The following is a 13644-nucleotide window of genomic DNA, read 5'->3' as shown; positions in this document are numbered from 1 at the left end:
AGAAACAGAGGGGGTGAAACAGATGGGCTGAAACAGAGGGGCTGAAACAGAGGGGCTGAAACAGAGGGCGAGAAACAGAGGGTGAGAAACAGAGGGCGAGAAACAGAGGGGCTGAAACAGTGGAGCTGAAACAGAGGGGCTGAAACAGAAGGGCTGAAACAGAGGGCGAGAAACAGAGGGCGAGAAACAGAGGGGCTGAAACAGAGGGCGAGAAACAGAGGGGCTGAAACAGAGGGGCTGAAACAGAGGGCGAGAAACAGAGGGCGAGAAACAGAGGGGCTGAAACAGAGGGCGAGAAACAGAGGGGCTTAAACAGTGGGGATGAAACAGAGGGGCTGAAACAGAGGGGCTGAAACAGAGGGGCTGTATCAGAATGGCTGAAACAGAGTGCGAGAAACAGAGGGCAAGAAACAGAGTGCGAGAAACAGAGGGGCTGAAACATTGGGGCTGAAACAGCGCGCTGAAACAGAGGGCGAGAAACAGAGGGGCTGAAACAGAGGGGCTGAAACAGAGGGGCTGAAACAGAGGGGCTGAAACAGAGGGCGAGAAACAGAGGGGCTGAAACAGATGGGCTGAAACAGTGGGGCTGAAACAAAGGGGCTGAAACAGAGGGCGAGAAACAGAGGGGCTGAAACAGTGGGCGAGAAACAGAGGGGCTGACACATTGGAGCTGAAACAGAGGGGCTGAAACAGAGGGGCTGAAACAGGGGCTGAAACAGACGGGTTGAAACAGAGTGCGAGAAACAGAGGGCGAGAAACAGAAGGGCTGAAACAGAGGGGCTGAAACAGAGGGGCTGAAACAGAGTTGCTGATACAGGGGCTGAAACAGAGGGCGAGAAACAGAGTGGCTGAAACAGAGGGGCTGAAACAGACGACGAGAAACAGAGGGGCTGAAACAGAGGGGCTGAAACAGAGGGGCTGAAACAGAGGGCGAGAAACAGAGGGGCTGAAACAGAGGGCGCGAAACAGAGGGCGAGAAACAGAGGGGCTGAAACAGAGGGGCTGAAACAGAGGGGCTGAAACAGAGGGCGAGAAACAGAGGGGCTGAAACAGAGCGGCTGAAACAGAGTGGCTGAAACAGAGGGGCTGAAACAGAGGGCGAGAAACAGAGGGCGAGAAACAGAGGGCGAGAAACAGAGGGGCTGAAACAGAGGGGTTGAAACAGAGGGGCTGAAACAGAGGGCGAGAAACAGAGGGCGAGAAACAGAGGGCGAGAAACAGAGAGCGAGAAACAGAGGGCGAGAAACAGAGGGGCTGAAACAGAGGGGCTGAAACAGTGGAGCTGAAACAGAGCGGCTGAAACAGAGGGGCTGAAACAGAGGGCGAGAAACAGAGGGGCTGAAACAGAGGGGCTGAAACAGAGGGGCTGAAACGGAGGGCGACAAACACAGGGCGAGAAACTGAGGGCGAGAAAGAGTGGGGCTAAAACAGAGGGGCTGAAACAGAGGGGGTGAAACAGAGGGTCTGAAACACAGGGGCTGAAACAGAGGGCGAGAAACAGAGGAGCTGAAACAGAGGGGCTGAAACAGAGGGGCTGAAACAGAGGGGCTGAAACAGAGGGCGAGAAACAGAGGGCGAGAAACAGAGGGCGAGAAACAGAGGGCCAAAAACAGAGTGGCTGAAACAGAGGGGCTGAAACAGAGGGGCTGAAACAGAGTGGCTGAAACAGAGGTCGAGAAACAGAGGGGCTGAAACAGAGGGGCTGAAACAGAGTGGCGGAAACAGAGGGGCTGAAACAGAGGGCGAGAAACAGAGGGCGAGAAACAGAGGGCGAGAAACAGAGGGGCTGAAACAGAGGGGATGAAACAGAGGGGCTGAAACAGAGGGCGAGAAACAGAGGGGCTTAAACAGTGGGGCTGAAACAGAGGGGCTGAAACAGAGGGGCTGAATCAGAGTGGCTGAAACAGAGGGCGAGAAACAGAGGGCGAGAAACAGAGTGCGAGAAACAGAGGGGCTGAAACAGAGGGGCAGAAACAGCGGGGCTGAAACAGAGGGCGAGAAACAGAGGGGCAGAAACAGAGGGGCAGAAACAGAGGGGCTGAAACAGAGGGGCTGAAACAGAGGGGCTGAAAGAGAGGGGCTGAAACACAGGGCGAGAAACAGAGGGGCTGAAACAGAGGAGCTGAAACAGAGGGGCTGAAACAGAGGGCGAGAAACAGAGGAGCTGAAACAGAGGGGGTGAAACAGAGGGGCTGAAACAGAGGTGCTGAAACAGAGGGGCTGAAACAGAGGGGCTGAAACAGAGGACGAGAAACAGAAGGCGAGAAACAGAGGGCGAGAAACAGAGGGCGAGAAACAGAGGGGGTGAAACAGTCGTGCTGAAACAGAGGGCGAGAAACAGAGGGCGAGAAACAGAGGGCGAGAAACAGAGAGCGAGAAACAGAGGGCGAGAAACAGAGGGCGAGAAACAGAGGGGCTGAAACAGAGGGGCTGAAACAGAGTGGCTGAAAAAGAGGGGCAGAAACAGAGGGGCTGAAACAGAGGGGCTGAAACAGAGGGGCTGAAACAGAGGGCGAGAAACAGAGGGCGAGAAACAGAGGGGCTGAAACAGAGGGCGAGAAACAGAGGGGCTTAAACAGTGGGGCTGAAACAGAGGGGCTGAAACAGAGGGGCTGAAACAGAGGGGCTGAATCAGAGTGGCTGAAACAGAGTGCGAGAAACAGAGGGCGAGAAACAGAGTGCGAGAAACAGAGGGGCTGAAACAGAGGGGCTGAAACAGCGGGGCTGAAACAGAGGGCGAGAAACAGAGGGGCTGAAACAGAGGGGCTGAAACAGAGGGGCTGAAAGAGAGGGGCTGAAACAGAGGGCGAGAAACAGAGGGGGTGAAACAGATGGGCTGAAACAGAGGGGCTGAAACAGAGGGGCTGAAACAGAGGGCGAGAAACAGAGGGTGAGAAACAGAGGGCGAGAAACAGAGGGGCTGAAACAGTGGAGCTGAAACAGAGGGGCTGAAACAGAAGGGCTGAAACAGAGGGCGAGAAACAGAGGGCGAGAAACAGAGGGGCTGAAACAGAGGGCGAGAAACAGAGGGGCTGAAACAGAGGGGCTGAAACAGAGGGCGAGAAACAGAGGGCGAGAAACAGAGGGGCTGAAACAGAGGGCGAGAAACAGAGGGGCTTAAACAGTGGGGATGAAACAGAGGGGCTGAAACAGAGGGGCTGAAACAGAGGGGCTGTATCAGAATGGCTGAAACAGAGTGCGAGAAACAGAGGGCAAGAAACAGAGTGCGAGAAACAGAGGGGCTGAAACATTGGGGCTGAAACAGCGGGGCTGAAACAGAGGGCGAGAAACAGAGGGGCTGAAACAGAGGGGCTGAAACAGAGGGGCTGAAAGAGAGGGGCTGAAACAGAGGGCGAGAAACAGAGGGGCTGAAACAGATGGGCTGAAACAGTGGGGCTGAAACAAAGGGGCTGAAACAGAGGGCGAGAAACAGAGGGGCTGAAACAGTGGGCGAGAAACAGAGGGGCTGACACATTGGAGCTGAAACAGAGGGGCTGAAACAGAGGGGCTGAAACAGGGGCTGAAACAGACGGGTTGAAACAGAGTGCGAGAAACAGAGGGCGAGAAACAGAAGGGCTGAAACAGAGGGGCTGAAACAGAGGGGCTGAAACAGAGTTGCTGAAACAGGGGCTGAAACAGAGGGCGAGAAACAGAGTGGCTGAAACAGAGGGGCTGAAACACAGGACGAGAAACAGAGGGGCTGAAACAGAGGGGCTGAAACAGAGGGGCTGAAACAGAGGGCGAGAAACAGAGGGGCTGAAACAGAGGGCGCGAAACAGAGGGCGAGAAACAGAGGGGCTGAAACAGAGGGGCTGAAACAGAGGGGCTGAAACAGAGGGCGAGAAACAGAGGGGCTGAAACAGAGGGGCTGAAACAGAGTGGCTGAAACAGAGGGGCTGAAACAGAGGGCGAGAAACAGAGGGCGAGAAACAGAGGGCGAGAAACAGAGGGGCTGAAACAGAGGGGTTGAAACAGAGGGGCTGAAACAGAGGGCGAGAAACAGAGGGCGAGAAACAGAGGGCGAGAAACAGAGAGCGAGAAACAGAGGGCGAGAAACAGAGGGGCTGAAACAGAGGGGCTGAAACAGTGGAGCTGAAACAGAGCGGCTGAAACAGAGGGGCTGAAACAGAGGGATTGAAACAGAGGGGCTGAAACAGAGGGGCTGAAACAGAGGGGCTGAAACGGAGGGCGACAAACACAGGGCGAGAAACTGAGGGCGAGAAAGAGTGGGGCTAAAACAGAGGGGCTGAAACAGAGGGGGTGAAACAGAGGGTCTGAAACACAGGGGCTGAAACAGAGGGCGAGAAACAGAGGGGCTGAAACAGAGGGGCTGAAACAGAGGGGCTGAAACAGAGGGGCTGAAACAGAGGGCGAGAAACAGAGGGCGAGAAACAGAGGGCGAGAAACAGAGGGCCAAAAACAGAGTGGCTGAAACAGAGGGGCTGAAACAGAGGGGCTGAAACAGAGGGGCTGAAACAGAGGTCGAGAAACAGAGGGGCTGAAACTGAGGGGCTGAAACAGAGTGGCGGAAACAGAGGGGCTGAAACAGAGGGCGAGAAACAGAGGGCGAGAAACAGAGGGCGAGAAACAGAGGGGCTGAAACAGAGGGGATGAAACAGAGGGGCTGAAACAGAGGGCGAGAAACAGAGGGGCTTAAACAGTGGGGCTGAAACAGAGGGGCTGAAACAGAGGGGCTGAATCAGAGTGGCTGAAACAGAGGGCGAGAAACAGAGGGCGAGAAACAGAGTGCGAGAAACAGAGGGGCTGAAACAGAGGGGCAGAAACAGCGGGGCTGAAACAGAGGGCGAGAAACAGAGGGGCAGAAACAGAGGGGCAGAAACAGAGGGGCTGAAACAGAGGGGCTGAAACAGAGGGGCTGAAAGAGAGGGGCTGAAACACAGGGCGAGAAACAGAGGGGCTGAAACAGAGGAGCTGAAACAGAGGGGCTGAAACAGAGGGCGAGAAACAGAGGAGCTGAAACAGAGGGGGTGAAACAGAGGGGCTGAAACAGAGGTGCTGAAACAGAGGGGCTGAAACAGAGGGGCTGAAACAGAGGACGAGAAACAGAAGGCGAGAAACAGAGGGCGAGAAACAGAGGGCGAGAAACAGAGGGGGTGAAACAGTCGTGCTGAAACAGAGGGCGAGAAACAGAGGGCGAGAAACAGAGGGCGAGAAACAGAGAGCGAGAAACAGAGGGCGAGAAACAGAGGGCGAGAAACAGAGGGGCTGAAACAGAGGGGCTGAAACAGAGTGGCTGAAAAAGAGGGGCAGAAACAGAGGGGCTGAAACAGAGGGGCTGAAACAGAGGGGCTGAAACAGAGGGCGAGAAACAGAGGGCGAGAAACAGAGGGGTTGAAACAGAGGGCGAGAAACAGAGGGGCTTAAACAGTGGGGCTGAAACAGAGGGGCTGAAACAGAGGGGCTGAAACAGAGGGGCTGAATCAGAGTGGCTGAAACAGAGTGCGAGAAACAGAGGGCGAGAAACAGAGTGCGAGAAACAGAGGGGCTGAAACAGAGGGGCTGAAACAGCGGGGCTGAAACAGAGGGCGAGAAACAGAGGGGCTGAAACAGAGGGGCTGAAACAGAGGGGCTGAAAGAGAGGGGCTGAAACAGAGGGCGAGAAACAGAGGGGGTGAAACAGATGGGCTGAAACAGAGGGGCTGAAACAGAGGGGCTGAAACAGAGGGCGAGAAACAGAGGGTGAGAAACAGAGGGCGAGAAACAGAGGGGCTGAAACAGTGGAGCTGAAACAGAGGGGCTGAAACAGAAGGGCTGAAACAGAGGGCGAGAAACAGAGGGCGAGAAACAGAGGGGCTGAAACAGAGGGCGAGAAACAGAGGGGCTGAAACAGAGGGGCTGAAACAGAGGGCGAGAAACAGAGGGCGAGAAACAGAGGGGCTGAAACAGAGGGCGAGAAACAGAGGGGCTTAAACAGTGGGGATGAAACAGAGGGGCTGAAACAGAGGGGCTGAAACAGAGGGGCTGTATCAGAATGGCTGAAACAGAGTGCGAGAAACAGAGGGCAAGAAACAGAGTGCGAGAAACAGAGGGGCTGAAACATTGGGGCTGAAACAGCGGGGCTGAAACAGAGGGCGAGAAACAGAGGGGCTGAAACAGAGGGGCTGAAACAGAGGGGCTGAAAGAGAGGGGCTGAAACAGAGGGCGAGAAACAGAGGGGCTGAAACAGATGGGCTGAAACAGTGGGGCTGAAACAAAGGGGCTGAAACAGAGGGCGAGAAACAGAGGGGCTGAAACAGTGGGCGAGAAACAGAGGGGCTGACACATTGGAGCTGAAACAGAGGGGCTGAAACAGAGGGGCTGAAACAGGGGCTGAAACAGACGGGTTGAAACAGAGTGCGAGAAACAGAGGGCGAGAAACAGAAGGGCTGAAACAGAGGGGCTGAAACAGAGGGGCTGAAACAGAGTTGCTGAAACAGGGGCTGAAACAGAGGGCGAGAAACAGAGTGGCTGAAACAGAGGGGCTGAAACACAGGACGAGAAACAGAGGGGCTGAAACAGAGGGGCTGAAACAGAGGGGCTGAAACAGAGGGCGAGAAACAGAGGGGCTGAAACAGAGGGCGCGAAACAGAGGGCGAGAAACAGAGGGGCTGAAACAGAGGGGCTGAAACAGAGGGGCTGAAACAGAGGGCGAGAAACAGAGGGGCTGAAACAGAGGGGCTGAAACAGAGTGGCTGAAACAGAGGGGCTGAAACAGAGGGCGAGAAACAGAGGGCGAGAAACAGAGGGCGAGAAACAGAGGGGCTGAAACAGAGGGGTTGAAACAGAGGGGCTGAAACAGAGGGCGAGAAACAGAGGGCGAGAAACAGAGGGCGAGAAACAGAGAGCGAGAAACAGAGGGCGAGAAACAGAGGGGCTGAAACAGAGGGGCTGAAACAGTGGAGCTGAAACAGAGCGGCTGAAACAGAGGGGCTGAAACAGAGGGCGAGAAACAGAGGGGCTGAAACAGAGGGGCTGAAACAGAGGGGCTGAAACGGAGGGCGACAAACACAGGGCGAGAAACTGAGGGCGAGAAAGAGTGGGGCTAAAACAGAGGGGCTGAAACAGAGGGGGTGAAACAGAGGGTCTGAAACACAGGGGCTGAAACAGAGGGCGAGAAACAGAGGGGCTGAAACAGAGGGGCTGAAACAGAGGGGCTGAAACAGAGGGGCTGAAACAGAGGGCGAGAAACAGAGGGCGAGAAACAGAGGGCGAGAAACAGAGGGCCAAAAACAGAGTGGCTGAAACAGAGGGGCTGAAACAGAGGGGCTGAAACAGAGGGGCTGAAACAGAGGTCGAGAAACAGAGGGGCTGAAACAGAGGGGCTGAAACAGAGTGGCTGAAACAGAGGGGCTGAAACAGAGGGCGAGAAACAGAGGGCGAGAAACAGAGGGCGAGAAACAGAGGGGCTGAAACAGAGGGGATGAAACAGAGGGGCTGAAACAGAGGGCGAGAAACAGAGGGCGAGAAACAGAGGGCGAGAAACAGAGGGCGAGAAACAGAGGGCGAGAAACAGAGGGCGAGAAACAGAGAGCGAGAAACAGAGGGCGAGAAACAGAGGGGCTGAAACAGAGGGGCTGAAACAGAGGGCGACAAACAGAGGGGCTGAAACAGAGTGGCTGAAACAGAGGGGCTGAAACAGAGGGCGACAAACACAGGGCGAGAAACTGAGGGCGAGAAAGAGTGGGGCTACAACAGAGGGGCTGAAACAGAGGGGGTGAAACAGAGGGTCTGAAACACAGGGGCTGAAACAGAGGGCGAGAAACAGAGGGGCTGAAACAGAGGGGCTGAAACAGAGGGGCTGAAACAGAGGGGCTGAAACAGAGGGCGAGAAACAGAGGGCGAGAAACAGAGGGCGAGAAACAGAGGGCGAGAAACAGATTGGCTGAAATAGAGGGGCTGAAACAGAGGGGCTGAAACAGAGGGGCTGAAACAGAGGGCGAGAAACATAGGGGCTGAAACAGAGGCTGAGAAACAGAGTGGCTGAACCAGAGGGGCTGAAACAGAGGACGAGAAACAGAGGGGTTTATACAGTGGGGCTGAAACAGAGGGGGTGAAACAGAGAGGCTGAAACAGAGTGGCTGAATCAGAGTGGCTGAAACAGAGGGCGAGAAACAGAGGGCTAGAAACAGAGTGCGAGAAACACACGGGCTGAAACAGAGGGGCTGAAACAGCAGTGCTGAAACAGAGGGCGAGAAACAGAGGGGCTGAAACAGAGGGTCGAAACAGAGGGCGAGAAACAGAGGGGCTGAAACAGAGGGCGAGAAACAGAGGGCGAGAAACAGAGGGCGAGAAACAGAGAGGGAGAAACAAAGGGCGAGAAACAGAGGGCGAGAAACAGAGGGCGAGAAACAGAGGGGCTGAAACAGAGGGGCTGAAACAGAGGGGCTGAAACAGAGGGGCTGAAAGAGAGGGGCTGAAACAGAGGGCGAGAAACAGAGGGCGAGAAACAGAGGGCGAGAAACAGAGGGGCTGAAACAGAGGGGCAGAAACAGAGGGGCTGAAACAGAGGGGCTGAAACAGAGGGCGAGAAACAGAGAGGCTGAAACAGACGGGCTGAAACAGAGGACGAGAAACAGAGGGGCTGAAACAGAGGGGCTGAAACAGAGGGGCTGAAACAGAGGGCGAGAAACAGAGGGGCTGAAACAGTGGGCGAGAAACAGAGGGGCTGAAACAGAGGGCGAGAAACAGAGCGAGAAACAGAGGGCGAGAAACAGATGGGCTGAAACAGAGGGGATGAAACAGAGGGGCTGAAAAAGAGGGGCTGAAACAGAGGGGCTGAAACAGAGGGGCTGAAACAGAGGGGCTGAAACAGAGGGCGAGAAACTGAGGGCGAGAAACAGAGGGGCTGAAACAGAGGGCGAGAAACAGAGGGGGTTAAACAGTGGGGCTGAAACAGAAGGGCTGAAACAGATGGGCTGAAACAGAGGGGCTGAATCAGAATGGCTGAAACAGAGGGCGAGAAACAGAGGGCGAGAAACAGAGTGCGACTAACTGAGGGGATGAAACAGAGGGTCTGAAATAGAGGGGCTGAAACAGAGGGCGAGAAACAGAGGGCGAGAAACAGAGGGGCTGAAACAGAGGGGCTGAAACAGAGGGGCTGAAACAGAGGGCGAGAAACAGAGGGCGAGAAACAGAGGGGCTGAAACAGAGGGGCTGAAACAGAGTGGCTGAAACAGAGGGACTGAAACAGAGTGGCTGAAACAGAGGGGCTGAAACAGAGGGCGAGAAACAGAGGGCGAGAAACAGAGGGGCTGAAACAGAGGGGCTGAAACAGCGGGCGAGTAACAGAGGGGCTGAAACAGAGGGGCTGAAACAGAGGGGCTGAAACAGAGGGCGAGAAACAGAATGGCTGAAACAGTGGGCGAGAAACAGAGGGGCTGAAACAGAGGGCGAGAAACAGAGAGCGAGAAACAGAGGGCGAGAAACAGAAGGGCTGAAACAGAGGGGCTGAAAGAGAGGAGCTGAAAAAGAGGGGCTGAAACAGAGGGGCTGAAACAGAGGGGCTGAATCAGAGGGGCTGAAACAGAGGGCGAGGAACAGAGGGCGAGAAACAGAGGGGCTGAAACAGAGGGCGAGAAACAGAGGGGCTTAAACAGTGGGGTTGAAACAGAGGGGCTGAAACAGAGGGGCTGAAACAGAGGGGCTGAATCAGAGTGGCTGAAACAGAGGGCGAGAAACAGAGGGCGAGAAACAGAGTGCGAGAAACAGAGGGGCTGAAACAGAGGGGCAGAAACAGCGGGGCTGAAACAGAGGGCGAGAAACAGAGGGGCAGAAACAGAGGGGCAGAAACAGAGGGGCTGAAACAGAGGGGCTGAAACAGAGAGGCTGAAAGAGAGGGGCTGAAACACAGGGCGAGAAACAGAGGGGCTGAAACAGAGGAGCTGAAACAGAGGGGCTGAAACAGAGGGCGAGAAACAGAGGAGCTGAAACAGAGGGGGTGAAACAGAGGGGCTGAAACAGAGGTGCTGAAACAGAGGGGCTGAAACAGAGGGGCTGAAACAGAGGACGAGAAACAGAAGGCGAGAAACAGAGGGCTTGAAACAGAGGGGCTGAAACAGAGGGGCTGAAACAGAGGACGAGAAACAGAGGGGCTGAAACAGAGGGGCTGAAACAGAGGGGCTGAAACAGAGGGCGAGAAACAGAGGGGCTGAAACAGTGGGCGAGAAACAGAGGGGCTGAAACAGAGGGCGAGAAACAGAGCGAGAAACAGAGGGCGAGAAACAGATGGGCTGAAACAGAGGGGCTGAAACAGAGGGCGAGAAACTGAGGGCGAGAAACAGAGGGGCTGAAACAGAGGGCGAGAAACAGAGGGGCTTAAACAGTGGGGCTGAAACAGAAGGGCTGAAACAGATGGGCTGAAACAGAGGGGCTGAATCAGATGGGCTGAAACAGAGGGCGAGAAACAGAGGGCGAGAAACAGAGTGCGACTAACTGAGGGGATGAAACAGAGGGTCTGAAATAGAGGGGCTGAAACAGAGGGCGAGAAACAGAGGGCGAGAAACAGAGGGTCTGAAACAGAGGGGCTGAAACAGAGGGGCTGAAACAGAGGGCGAGAAACAGAGGGCGAGAAACAGAGGGGCTGAAACAGAGGGGCTGAAACAGAGGGGCTGAAACAGAGGGGCTGAAACAGAGGGCGAGAAACAGAGGGCGAGAAACAGAGGGCGAGAAACAGAGGGCGAGAAACAGAGTGGCTGAAACAGAGGGGCTGAAACAGAGGGGCTGAAACAGAGGGGCTGAAACAGAGGTCGAGAAACAGAGGGGCTGAAACAGAGGGGCTGAAACAGAGTGGCTGAAACAGAGGGGCTGAAACAGAGGGCGAGAAACAGAGGGCGAGAAACAGAGGGCGAGAAACAGAGGGGCTGAAACAGAGGGGATGAAACAGAGGGGCTGAAACAGAGGGCGAGAAACAGAGGGCGAGAAACAGAGGGCGAGAAACAGAGGGCGAGAAACAGAGGGCGAGAAACAGAGGGCGAGAAACAGAGAGCGAGAAACAGAGGGCGAGAAACAGAGAGACTGAAACAGAGGGGCTGAAACAGAGGGCGACAAACAGAGGGGCTGAAAAAGAGGGGCTGAAACAGAGGGGCTGAAACAGAGGGCGACAAACACAGGGCGAGAAACTGAGGGCGAGAAAGAGTGGGGCTAAAACAGAGGGGCTGAAACAGAGGGGGTGAAACAGAGGGTCTGAAACACAGGGGCTGAAACAGAGGGCGAGAAACAGAGGGGCTGAAACAGAGGGGCTGAAACAGAGGGGCTGAAACAGAGGGGCTGAAACAGAGGGCGAGAAACAGAGGGCGAGAAACAGAGGGCGAGAAACAGAGGGCGAGAAACAGATTGGCTGAAACAGAGGGGCTGAAACAGAGGGGCTGAAACAGAGGGGCTGAAACAGAGGGCGAGAAACATAGGGGCTGAAACAGAGGCTGAGAAACAGAGTGGCTGAAACAGAGGGGCTGAAACAGAGGACGAGAAACAGAGGGGTTTAAACAGTGGGGCTGAAACAGAGGGGGTGAAACAGAGAGGCTGAAACAGAGTGGCTGAATCAGAGTGGCTGAAACAGAGGGCGAGAAACAGAGGGCTAGAAACAGAGTGCGAGAAACACACGGGCTGAAACAGAGGGGCTGAAACAGCAGTGCTGAAACAGAGGGCGAGAAACAGAGGGGCTGAAACAGAGGGTCGAAACAGAGGGCGAGAAACACAGGGGCTGAAACAGAGGGCGAGAAACAGAGGGCGAGAAACAGAGGGCGAGAAACAGAGAGGGAGAAACAAAGGGCGAGAAACAGAGGGCGAGAAACAGAGGGCGAGAAACAGAGGGGCTGAAACAGAGGGGCTGAAACAGAGGGGCTGAAAAAGAGGGGCTGAAAGAGAGGGGCTGAAACAGAGGGCGAGAAACAGAGGGCGAGAAACAGAGGGCGAGAAACAGAGGGGCTGAAACAGAGGGGCAGAAACAGAGGGGCTGAAACAGAGGGGCTGAAACAGAGGGCGAGAAACAGAGAGGCTGAAACAGACGGGCTGAAACAGAGGACGAGAAACAGAGGGGCTGAAACAGAGGGGCTGAAACAGAGGGGCTGAAACAGAGGGCGAGAAACAGAGGGGCTGAAACAGTGGGCGAGAAACAGAGGGGCTGAAACAGAGGGGGAGAAACAGAGCGAGAAACAGAGGGCGAGAAACAGATGGGCTGAAACAGAGGGGATGAAACAGAGGGGCTGAAAAAGAGGGGCTGAAACAGAGGGGCTGAAACAGAGGGGCTGAAACAGAGGGGCTGAAACAGAGGGCGAGAAACTGAGGGCGAGAAACAGAGGGGCTGAAACAGAGGGCGAGAAACAGAGGGGCTTAAACAGTGGGGCTGAAACAGAAGGGCTGAAACAGATGGGCTGAAACAGAGGGGCTGAATCAGAAGGGCTGAAACAGAGGGCGAGAAACAGAGGGCGAGAAACAGAGTGCGACTAACTGAGGGGCTGAAACAGTGGGCGAGAAACAGAGGGGCTGAAACAGAGGGCGAGAAACAGAGGGCGAGAAACAGAGGGGCTGAAACAGAGGGGCTGAAACAGAGGGGCTGAAACAGAGGGCGAGAAACAGAGGGCGAGAAACAGAGGGGCTGAAACAGAGGGGCTGAAACAGAGTGGCTGAAACAGAGGGTCTGAAACAGAGTGGCTGAAACAGAGGGGCTGAAACAGAGGGCGAGAAACAGAGGGCGAGAAACAGAGGGGCTGAAACAGAGGGGCTGAAACAGAGGGCGAGTAACAGAGGGGCTGAAACAGAGGGGGTGAAACAGAGGGGCTGAAACAGAGGGCGAGAAACAGAATGGCTGAAACAGTGGGCGAGAAACAGAGGGGCTGAAACAGAGGGCGAGAAACAGAGAGCGAGAAACAGAGGGCGAGAAACAGAAGGGCTGAAACAGAGGGGCTGAAAGAGAGGAGCTGAAAAAGAGGGGCTGAAACAGAGGGGCTGAAACAGAGGGGCTGAAACACAGGGGCTGAAACAGAGGGCGAGGAACAGAGGGCGAGAAACAGAGGGGCTGAAACAGAGGGCGAGAAACAGAGGGGCTTAAACAGTGGGGTTGAAACAGAGGGGCTGAAACAGAGGGGCTGAAACAGAGGGGCTGAATCAGAGTGGCTGAAACAGAGGGCGAGAAACAGAGGGCGAGAAACAGAGTGCGAGAAACAGAGGGGCTGAAACAGAGGGGCAGAAACAGCGGGGCTGAAACAGAGGGCGAGAAACAGAGGGGCAGAAACAGAGGGGCAGAAACAGAGGGGCTGAAACAGAGGGGCTGAAACAGAGGGGCTGAAAGAGAGGGGCTGAAACACAGGGCGAGAAACATAGGGGCTGAAACAGAGGAGCTGAAACAGAGGGGCTGAAACAGAGAGCGAGAAACAGAGGAGCTGAAACAGAGGGGGTGAAACAGAGGGGCTGAAACAGAGGTGATGAAACAGAGGGGCTGAAACAGAGGGGCTGAAACAGAGGACGAGAAACAGAAGGCGAGAAACAGAGGGCGAGAAACAGAGGGGCTGAAACAGAGGGGCTGAAACAGAGGACGAGAAACAGAGGGGCTGAAACAGAGGGGCTGAAACAGAGGGGCTGAAACAGAGGGCGAGAAACAGAGGGGCTGAAACAGTGGGCGAGAAACAGAGGGGCTGAAACAGAGGGCGA

The sequence above is a fragment of the Stegostoma tigrinum genome, chromosome 28 (genome assembly GCF_030684315.1).
Source record: "Stegostoma tigrinum isolate sSteTig4 chromosome 28, sSteTig4.hap1, whole genome shotgun sequence".
Classification (NCBI taxonomy): Eukaryota; Metazoa; Chordata; class Chondrichthyes; order Orectolobiformes; family Stegostomatidae; genus Stegostoma; species Stegostoma tigrinum.
Note: the sequence above shows the minus strand (reverse complement) of the source record.